Here is a 12,227-nt window from a genome sequence, read left to right as displayed (position 1 = left end):
TATTGTAAGGATGGAAGAGTTTTGAGGGTTTCTAACCGGAACTGTTAATAATGAATTATCGGAAACTTAAAGAAGACAATGTCAATTGCAATGAAGTATAAATTTTATTTAATTTAATTGAAATTGTTTTATCTATAGTCCTTAACAAACTCCAAAAAAAAATTTATTACATTATAATAATGTCCTCTAACTTCTGTATAATAAATTTCCTTAGGAGGCTAAATTCGTTAATAATTACAGTTTACTTATAATTCAATTACATTGAAATCTTTCTACCCTGTATGTGCTCAACGACTACCTCTAATATAAAGTGCTGAATCTTTAATAAACTGTTCAATTTTTTAGTAATATAGTTGTAACTTTCTACTTGAATAAATTTAAAAATTATTATGTTCATTGTGTACATAGAAAATTTTATTTTATGAAAGTCATAAAGATTATGTAATGTAACTTTAGAATTGTTATCATTTATTACGACGGGTATGTGCTCACTTTCTATGAAATTGAAAACTTTTTCAATTATTTACAAAAAAAAAAAATCATAAGAAAATAACTTCAAAGGAATCACAAGTAATGGTGTACTGTACAAGGTCGAAAGTTACGTCACACACTGTGTTATTTTACAAAGCTACATAAAATTTTAAAAATATTTCATATTTTTTGGGAGTCTTTAATAACATTTTGAATTTCATTTGGAAAATTGTATTTTATTTTTTTTTTCACAATATTTGTGATTAATATAATCATTATGGTAACCAATAAATGTTTCTGATGTGAAATTTAAGACCAAATATCGATAAAATTAAATCAATTTAAATATGCTTATACAAAATATTTTGTGATTTCATAGAAAGGTATGAAAATATTCGGTAAAAATATTTATTTCAGAAATATATGTACACGAATTTATATGCGAAGAGAACTTTGCATTTAGAAATGATTCAGGATTCTTATTATTCAATTTCAAGTAAATTATTCTTTTTTCAAGTAGTTTTTTAAATTCGATAATTTTAATAATTAATTTGTTTGTTATTTTTTAATAGATTTTATAGTTTGTGAGACCGGGTCAATTAAGATTATCATACTCATTTAAACTTCTTTTCCTTCTGTTGACTTAAAGTGTACTACTATTTTTTTTTCTAAAATACTGTCTTTTCTGCAACAATTTTATCAGTAACAGTTCCATGCTAATCGACCGTTGCAATACGAAATCTAGTTTATTTGAACCTACATTAAATTTAGGGATCAGAAACATTTTGTCTCCATTAAAAATTTTCAGTAAGTTATTCTTCTGCATTTATTACTGGTAGGGAAAACATATTAAACTATATTTGGAATTTTTTTTTATAAAACAAGTAAATTCGTTCGAAATACATACTTTTTTTTTAATGATTTACATTTTCTATGAAAGACTTACAAGATTCTATTTTTATAATTTTTTTTTGTGTATGAATTCGTGAAATGAAATTTTAAAATTAATTTCCGTTCCCGGTAATGCCATTTAAAATTTTCAAATATAAAAGTCTTCTACTTCTTTTGTTATAATATTAATTTTCAAATATTTTCTGATTTTGTTGTGACGATTTTCTAAGATATCCGGTATAATATGCTAGTTACCTTTCTGGTTTGCTTATGCTTATTTATATTGTTAAAAAAATATTCTTTGTTTAGGATCTAGGCTGTTGCATGAATTTTACACATTGTTATCTTCTCTAATTTTTGAAAGAATAATAGTAGATGAATGAATTCTGGGTTATGGCGCTTTTTTTGAAATCTTCCAACCGATTGAACCAAACAAGTTATTTAAAATTGTATCTCTATTTTTGAAAATAATTCTTTATTATTACCACCATAGCAAAGAATTAAGTTGAATTGTAACAAAACTTATTTGAACATTATTTTTTAAAATTTATTCATTGCACTTGTGCACCCTGTGTTGAATTTTTTCCTTGTAAAAGATACCGAAATTTTTCTGTTATATAAATACTTTTTTAATAAGTATAACAAGAAAGTAACTTTTGGGAAACCTCAATAGCTACCACTTTTTTTTTTGTTGAAATTTTATGAAAAATTTTAATTTTAGGAATCCTTTTTTTTTTAAAACCCATTTACTTTTAAAAATAATTAAAAATGAATTTAAGAAGGAATGTAATTTTTTATATGTATGTACACATGTAAGTCATTTAGATTTAAAGAGCTCGTTGCAAAAAAATAATTCGATATGAAATTTATGTAATGTGCTTGAGCTTTAAGCTGTATATAGTATGTAAAAAATATTTAAATTAATTCAAGAATTTTTTCGAAATTTTATGTTGTAGTTCACATTATTTTTAGAGTTGATTCAATGCTCATAGTATGCGAATTAAAAGCAAATTTTTGTTGCTTTTAATTAAACTCTCTTTGATACTCTGAACTTTTTTTTAGATTGGTAGATTTGTGCAGGTAATAGCGCACAGCGATCACGTATAAATATCTATTGTGTGGGACGTAGCCTATAACATCAGCTCCATACACGCCCACTTCATGACCTCGACCACGTTGAGGGGAACCAAAGACCACAGCTGCGTCAATGTGAGGGCAAAACCCCCCAGCGTTTCCCATCCCCTAAGAGTGAGAGCATCACAATCTTTTAGAACATGTACTGAGGTTTCCTTATCCTACGTACACTGTAAATTTTTAGTTTACATCAAGATTTAGAGAGTTAAATGCAAAGAATTTTAAGTATATTTCTTGTAATTCAAAGCTACTGTCACAAATTCCTTTAGCACACTTTTATTTTTTTAACATTTTAAATCAGTTAATGATAATTTTCAAAGAGTGCATATTTTGCAATCTACACTCTACTTAATCGGATTGCGTTAGATAATATGAATATACAAACACTTATGTATATATTTTTATAATTTCTATAAATAAAAAGATTTTTCTTTATTTTATTTAAAGTTTGCTATGAAAATTTGTATAAAAATTAAATAATATGAAAAAAGTGAACTGAATACAATAAATTTAGTTTAAATATTGGGAAAAAAATTAAAATTCTGAAAATTTATAAGACCAAAATACCTTGTTAAATTAAAAATTCCTAAATAAGTCTTAAATTATCCTAATTACTTGACATTAGGTTGAAATTCAATGTTCTCAAAATATGAATTAAGGACTTTTTTTTAAAATAAAAAAAATGGAAAACAAATCTGTTAGAAGAAAGCAGGGCTGGAACTTGCTACTATTATAAACAGGTTCTTACTAATTTTATAATACGCATAATATGGTGTTTTGTTTTCGATATAAACTGCTATACAAAACTGAAAACACTAAAGTATTAGGCGCCCGATTTCAATTTACTTTATATTTGGTTTCAGGAAATGGAATCACTAATTTATAAAACAAAAATTCATGCCCCGATTTCAAAAAAGAGTTACACTAAATAATTGTAATTGTACTAAATAAATTGTATTAAGAACAAACGTGAGCAGTAAAACATCTGTTTTTTTTTTGCAATTCACTCCCTTAGTTTTTGTTTTTATCTAAATTTTAATATGAAATTATAGGAAACTCTCTTTTGCAAAATTATAATTATATAATAATACTCTGTTGCATTTGAAATAAGAAATACGCCTCTGATTTTTTAAATAAGCTGCTTTGAAATGATAAATTGACTAACATTCCCATTTTCATGTAACCTTCATTTGTTTTGTTTTCCTCCTTTATTTCTAACACGTTGGATTTCGTAAAACATACTTGTTTTTTTTTGTTATTAAAATTATATTCTCAGATAACGTGTAAGCTTCTAGCTAATTTGAAATTTCATTTGATAAAGTAAAGAACGAAAAAACAAAATAAGAAAATAAAAACAATGTGAAGAATAAATCGCATTTTTCTTTTAGGTGCACGCGTATAGATTAATATTTCTATTCCTAACAGCTATATAGTAAATATGTAAAAAACACTTTCAATTTGAATATAATTTTAAAAAATATTAAAATAAAAGAAATTCCCTTGAATCAGAATGAAGAATTTCGTATGTTCCGACAAATATTTTTCAAGAAGAGCCGGTACTTATTATTTCAGATTTCTTTCTTCCTTCCAGTGTCGGTGCCTTTTTATTTATTTCTTTTTATTTTATTAAAACCAAGAAGAAAAAAAATGTACGAAAATTCTAAACACGTCCTTTTATAGAGTCAGCGTGTTGGCATTTAGTAGAAAGGAAAATAATATAAGACAAGGCAGTAGAAACAAAATACAAAAACAGGAATAAACGAGGAGCGAGAAAATCTGTCATGTGAGAAAACCCATATTTTCATGTCTTCTATGTTATTTTTGTTGTTTGCTTCTACAAATATACGAAGAATTTTTTAAAAATGGCTCTTAGGCATTTTGATTTTCTCTTATTTTATTTTTTTTTATAAAAATTTTTTAAATACTGGACAGCATAAAAGAAGAATATAGGAAAGGAATTCAAATCTTTTATTCTAACTTTTTTTTATAGTTTTATAAAATAATTTATTAGGATTTAAAAAAATAATATTTTAAATAAAAAATTTTTTATAATGCTTTTATGCTTTCAAAGTAGTCACTTTTCTTAATCGAATGCTCTAATTAAATTTGGAAAAATAAAATTAAATTGTATCATATATTTTTACGAAATCCGGATGGGAAAGAAGTAATTTTATGGAGGTTTGAATATTAAAACATTTTAATAACTACAATGACGGTTCTTGAAACTTAGAAAACATAGTTGCAAATTTTTGGTTTTATGTCGATATTTTGTTCTAAACTTAAGAAACCTGTCATCATGAAAAATATCCCGAAACAAACCTTAAACAAATCTTTTGTATAATGAAAACTAAGCAAATTATTAATAGTTTAAAAAAATAAATACGAGTATTGATATAACTTTTATTTTAGCTTAATTGAAATGCAATTTACTACACTGACTCTATAATGATTGTATGAAATATTTCATCGATAAGATAGCTAAAAATTAAATTGATGCAATTACACAATATTCCTGACTAATAATTTTAATTATATACATACATATTTTTTTCACAATATTCAAATATTTCTAGCTTTTACTCTTACATACATACACATTACAATAAAATTTTCAATGGCTAAAATTCCTACATTATATACAATGGTAGTAGTGCATGTTCCTGACAAGTTAATAATGGAAAAAAGATATCCTTTTCAACTTTTCTTTTATTTTCTAAGTCATTTTTGCTTGTTTCCTTGGTTTTTTTTAATATAAAATTGAATTTCAGCACCTTTAATTTTTGATTTACAAAAAAAAATTATGTCCTGAATTTCTAAAACACATTTAGTAGATATGTAAAACGTTTTTATCATACGTTAAAGAAAATATTTCACTTATACAATGTACATTTATACATCGCTTAGGAAAAGAAGAAAATTTTGGAAAGTCAGTATGATGATAAAAGAAAAAAAAAATTTAATTTTTTTATTTAGATAAAACATTCTTCAGATTGATAAATAATTCTCTCTCGTGCAGGAATTTTGTTTTGGAACTAAAAATTTTATTTGGAAATCAAAGTAAATTTAGTCTGCTGAATAGCATATTATGAAACTTTAAAGGAAAATTTTTTGTTTTACACATGAGTAATTCCAAATGCACGTGTAGAAGCTCAAAGAATTTCCAACTTTATCATATCAAAAATGTTAAAGAAAATTATGTATATGTGTACATATTTCGATATTTACTCAAATGTGAAAATTAGTAGTAGGTATACGTACAATTGGTATATTCAAAAGAGACGAGTTAAAAACATAATTTAAGATAAATATAAAAAAAAGAAAAACCAAAATTTTGTACACAATTGTAACTTTCTATGAATGGCGATATTTGTAAAACAACAAGAAATGAATATGAAAACTAAAAATTATATTAAATTATAAAGAGAATAAAAGTTTGTTTTTGAAATTGTGGTGGAGTTACATAAATACGAGACTATAGCAATCAAAAGTGCTATACAATATTGTACATGTAATTATAATTTAATTCAAATTTTTTAAAAATATTTTGAAGTATTTGATTAACTACTTAGTTTTCAACTGTTTGTAGAAGACTATACTTATGTAACTTTAATAACTGTACATACTACTATATGTTACATGCACATAATTTACTAACAACAATGTATATTTTCAAAAATTAAATAATATTTTACGATTGCCCTTTTATTATGAAAACACAACAATTTTGTTTTTTTATGTTATCCTTAATTTGGCGCTTAACTTAATTGTTTTCCTTTAAAACTTTCTTATATATTACTAAAAATTCCTTTTATTTTTTTCCTCTCCCCCGAATAAGGAGTTTTTTTTTAATAAAAATTTATTTTAATAAAAATAAAATTCATTTTTGTAACGGGAGAAAATAGTATATTTTAAATTATAAAGTAAGTAAAAATCAACGAGAATAATAAAGAAAAAGAATGTCTTAAGGATATTTTAAGGAAGAAAATAATTTTTTTCTTATTATTTTCATTTCAGTTATAGTAAACGAAGTAAAATTGAAAAAAGGACCTTTGTGTATCCTTTGTATATAGTTCATAAACGTCTTCAAAATGTTTTACTGTTTGTTTTCATAAAACTTGAACTATAAAAATGCAATTTGAAGTTGCTTTAGAGACGAATAAAATAAAAATAAATAAATAAATGTTGTGTACATATTATTGCATTCAGTTAAAAGTTCATTAAATTAAATAACAAAGTAAACTTCAACAAAGAAAAAGAAGAAAAATAACAAAACAAAATAAACAAACAATTGACCAACATTAAATAAATTGAATACTTAACTTAAGAACCTCGTATATTCTTCTTATTTTGGATTTCAAGTTTTTGATGGAATTTAGCGCTCTTTTTTTTTTAATTTTTTAAATATTCAATTAATGTTGAAGCTTGTAACTATGCTAAGCCGATATTGGAATCTAGTTTCAAAAGACACAATTAATAAAATTTATACTAAAAAATCATGTTATATATTGCGCCTTTTAATTTTACACCTTAAGACTTTTAATTTAACTTAAATTTTTTAGTAATTCTAAGGAATTTAGTAAAATTAACTGGGAATTTCCCCATAAAACTTAATAAATTTGATTTCATTTTAATTTTTATTTATTCTTCACAAATGTATATACAAAAGTGCGAAATAACTTAACTTTCAAAGGGCTAAACTTAAAACTGTTTTATAGTCTACAATTAAATTAATTTCAAAAATTATATATTTACACCACATTAACCTACATATGTGCACAAATATTAGACTGTAAATCCAAATTTATAGAAATCTCATCCAAATGTTTGGATTTATCAATTCAATTCCCATAAATAGAATGAGTTCATACTTGGTTGAAACATTCAGGACTTCCGCTCTTCTCACAATCAATTTAACGTTTATCTTTACTTCTTTAATAAAAAACTCAACTTAAAATTTTGTGACTTATGCAGGTTTAAAAGATTTTCTTACTCACTTTCCAATATTTAAAAAATATCCAATTTTCTTTTAAGTTTTGTAATCCCGTTAATAAGGAATGATAATCGAATAAACTACTATAAATCAAAATTTATGGTGAGCATATTATGGTTATACCAGTTCTATTAAGAACTTGGTCAACAAATAATTATTTACTTTTTGGATTTAATAAAAGAAATTCGACCGAACTAGCTTTAATTACATTAAATTATCAGCAAAAAAGTTTCTGGTTAAAATTCAAAAAAAATATTATACTAGGTAGGAAAAGTCCATTATCACTATACGTAATAAGTTCCTATTCGCATTAATGAGCAAAGGATATAAAAAATAAAGCAATTTCAGAAACTTTTTTTTTGAAAAGTTTAACTTTAGTTTCATTTTTTTGTTCAACTTTAGTTTTGTTTCAAGAATATTTTATACAATTTACATAGGATAATAAAAGAAAAATCAATAATGAATTATAGATGGAGGCGGAAGGGAAAGTTTTAAAGTGCAATTTTTTTTTTTTCAGATAACAAAAACAGAAAGAAAAAGTAAATGAAGAGGAGAACTTACCTTTTTTAAGGTATATTTACGTTTACAATCAAAGTTTGTTAAAATCCTTATTGAGTATATTCTGAAATTAAAAAAAAAAGAACAAAAAAATGAAGATATTTAAATATAGTACTCGTAATTCGAATAATAAGATTAAAATAATTAGGTTAATTGCAAGAAAAAAAAATGTTTTCTATTTTTTTTTTTTTTTCAACTCTTTGATTTTGTTTTTTGTATATGCAATGCAGCATTGATAATTGCATTTACAACATTTAAGATACTTAATGAAACCGTATTGTTAAGTTTTATTTAAGGAACTTGATGAAAAAGAAAAATATGTACAAATACATATAATTTCATCTATAATTATTAAAATTAAATTTTAGATTAAAGAAATATCACGCCTTTTATTTGAATGTGACAAATTTGATTAAGGAAAATTACTGTTGTAACAGCTAACTTTTTATCAAAAAATCAAATCAAAGTATTATTGATGTTATATAATTGGTACATGAAATAAGATAAAATTAGAATTCAGAAGATTTCGTAAAATCGTCAAGATCCTTAATAATTTTTTGAGATAATGCATAATTGTAATAATTTAACAGTAGTATACATATTTAGTTTACTAGCAAATAGGTACACAATTCGAACACCTCAAAGTTTATCAATTTGAAAAGTTTAAAATCTTTCAGTTCCATAATCTAATTTGAGCTTACTATAACTAATATAATTTTTAAAATTAACTAAAGCAAACATATATTCTTGTGTTTAAGCATATGAATTATTCGTGTGTGTATTACTGTAATATTGAAATAAAGGAACACTTTTATTTTTGAATATCAATAATCGGTTGCTCATAATCATTTATTCTATATAATTTTAATTTTTCTGCGTACAATATCAAAAGTCAACTATATATTTCCAATTGATAAATTTCTATTATATTACAATAAGTGATAAGTTTTATTATCATTGATATTCAATTATTCTGAAATCATGAATAGATAATGAATATTTTCAATTTCTTTCAATTTTACATAATATTACCATTATAATGATATGCTCTCTTATATTACTTAAAAAATTACTATCATATATATTTCTTTTCCATTAGAAATTAATGAAAATTACGAAAGAAAAATTAAAAATAAAAGGATTTCAAGGATAATTATTATTGATTAAGAGAAAATTTTCAATTATACATGAGATAAAATTGAATTATAAATGAGAAAAAACTTGATTGCACTTACGCTCTAGAATCCTTTTAAAGGATGTAAAAAAATTTTTTTTTATTATAAAATTTTATTATATAAAATAATGAAAATTAAGTGAAATAAGATTTAAGCTAAGCACTTTCTTAGTTAATTTGCAGTAAAAGCAGCGCACATCGAAAAAACAGAAAAACAAAATTTTATAGAAAAAATTTGAGTGCTCCTTTTCTACTTTTAAATTAATAAAAAAATAAATTATTCAGTGATTTTAGAATTTTTCAATTCAATACATGAATATTGAAGCTGTGACTTTTAAAAATCAATTTATAAGCCATTGAATACCAACATTAAAATTTTTATAAATTTTTCAGTATTTTTCTTTAATTATAAATCAAAAGTTTGCTTCTCAAGAACCACTTGAATTCAACTTCATCTTTAATAATTAAAAATTTCGGTCCATATTTTTATTAAAATGAAATCCATTTTAAAAAAAATCACGTTCTTTTTTTGCTAAAGTTTTTTTATAAGATAGAGTCCACCAAATTACTCCGATATTTATTATTAACATGATATGACTCCGATTTTCACCATTAACAAAAGTTTAAATGTAGACATAACCAATAAAACAACCAATTGATCAAGTTGATTTCTTAAAACTTATATTATAAAATCACATCAGTCTTCATATCCTTATATAAAATGTCCTAGCAGAAAAATAATCTCTTATTCTTTCTTTACCATACTAATTATATTCAATATTTTATCAGTTTTTTTAATATCTCGCAATATTAAATGCTAATCTATGTAATAAAATAATATCATTATGATCATCAGCCCACAAATAAATTTTCTAATTCTGTACTATAAAGTAAAGACATTATAATATAACACTTAAACTATGTACTTAAATATAATATGAACATATTCGTGTGTGTATATGTGTGTTTATATTTTTGCATATATGAACTCAATCATTTTTATATAAACTATACAAATTTGTACGTATATAAGAGAATATAAAGAAATGTATGTAAGAGTGCATATATTTTAAATTAATTATTCAATTTTGAAGATACTAAAATTAGATAATGACTATCTATAATAATATAAGTACCTACTAAGGACAACAATCTATTATATAATAATTATTTATAAATGATTTGCTTTTTGTTTTTGCCTTATTAAAAATGTCAACATTTTCTTTAATAAAATTGAATATTTTAAAAATTGCATTATCAATATAAAATTTTTTTATTTTTCTCCTTAACATGTACATAATTTAGATACGAATAATTATTGTGTATGTATAAAATCCTTTAAAAATAAAATACACACATAAACATATATATACGAATAGTATAATTATTAGGGTATATAATAATCTTCGTTATTTAATGTGTTTGCAATAATAAATTTAATTATGTAATTCATTCAAAATTCTAGTGGTAACTATTATAAAACCATTCAAAATTTCAATCTTTTCTAAAGCAGATTACTTTTATAAATAAGAATTATATACATACTTACATATGTATGCGCATTGATAAGAAACAGTGAATTCTCGATTAATGTGCAAGTTCATCAAACAAGTAGACCAACAGCACTGAGACTACACAGTACTCATTTGTATTTCAGAAAACTCACATAAGATGTGCATAATCGAAAAGACATTGAAGAAAAACAATTAACTAAAATTTAACAATAACTAATTATTTTTAAATAATAATTTCCCTTGTAAAGGATGTAGGCCCTTAAGCCCCTCTCACCTCACCACATAAGATCTTAATTTAAAAATTATTCGGCTGTAAATATAAGTGGAGGTTGCTTTATTTAAGCTGGTTTTCAATTAGTTTTACACAAAAAATTTGAATGAATTTTTCAATTATATTTTTGTATTAAACAAAATTCAAATTTTTCACAGTACTTTCCATTTAAATTATTCCAAATAGGCGACTTTCGTTCAACATGGACAAATTACTTGCACTATAATGTAAATGTTTTTCATATATTTCATATAAATTTTGTTTACATTCACAAACATGCAGTGTGCCTGTTATATACGTACATGCATATATAATTATAATTTTATAAAAATGAATTGAGATTCAAAATAATTTATGCGAGTAAATTTTAACGCCCTCACTTGACTGTTATTATTATTATTACTAGCATGAGAAAATAGAAGAGAAAAGTAGAGGAAAAAATAACCCTTATAATTTTCTATTTTAGCTGCTGGAACACTTGATTAAATGAAAAATCTAAGAAAAAAATAAAATAAAGAGAAAAGAAAGAAAAAGGAAAAAAAAAACATGCAAATCTCTTGAATACCAATGAGTTAAATAAAAAACTTTTTTTTTTGCTTTTTGCTGATTAAAGCATATTTTTGTTTTTTTAAAATGCACTTGACTATTTATAATGAACTCAAAATGCACTACAATATACACATACAAGAATAAATGTGTACATATGCACTTTAGAATATAAGCAAGTGCATTCTCTATATATAGGTATGGAAAGAAAAGTTTTTTTTTTATTTTAAAAGATTTATTAAATTCTAAACTCAGTCAGGGTGTTTGTAAACTATTGAGATTCAATTGTTCAACTAGTGTATGCTATATTTATGGTACTTATTATGTAATTTAAGCAAATTAATTGTATAATAATTCGGTGAATAAAATATGGATAATTAATATAGAAAGAGTTTTGAGTGCTTAGTCACTTCATTCAGAATTTTATTGAGAATATTCTTTTTTTCAATAAGAACATCGAGAATTGAATTTTCAATTAAAAATGCAAAATTTAATTATGATTATGATTAAAATTTGTAAAAATGTTATGGAAACATAAATATTTTGATTTTGTGAAACAAAAGAATTTTTTCCGGTTTACTTTGCTGCAAAATTATCTGAACTAAATTATAAGCTAACTTGGTTTGTGAACTGAATTTATGATATGCAAATTCAAGGTTTTCTGGAAAATATAAAAAT

General features: G+C 23.4%; 1 protein-coding gene across 3 annotated transcripts in view; it reads right to left on the bottom strand.

Moving 5' to 3' along the window:
* LOC129607748 (TWiK family of potassium channels protein 7-like) overlaps positions 1 to 12,227 on the bottom strand; it is a 293,642-nt gene that overhangs the window by 175,180 nt on the left and 106,235 nt on the right. For 2 of the 3 annotated variants that reach the window (XM_055518923.1, XM_055518925.1), the window contains exon 1: positions 8,048 to 8,118. The gene's annotated coding sequence lies outside the window, so the exon portion shown is untranslated. Of the gene's footprint in view, positions 1 to 8,047; positions 8,119 to 12,227 lie in introns of those variants that run through there. The other variant, XM_055518922.1, reaches the window with a different exon arrangement.

Source organism: Condylostylus longicornis, unplaced genomic scaffold (genome assembly GCF_029603195.1).
Source record: "Condylostylus longicornis isolate FDR11 unplaced genomic scaffold, ASM2960319v2 ptg000028l, whole genome shotgun sequence".
In the NCBI taxonomy this organism is placed as follows: Eukaryota; Metazoa; Arthropoda; class Insecta; order Diptera; family Dolichopodidae; genus Condylostylus; species Condylostylus longicornis.
Note: the sequence above shows the minus strand (reverse complement) of the source record. Positions and strands in the feature narration are given on the sequence as shown.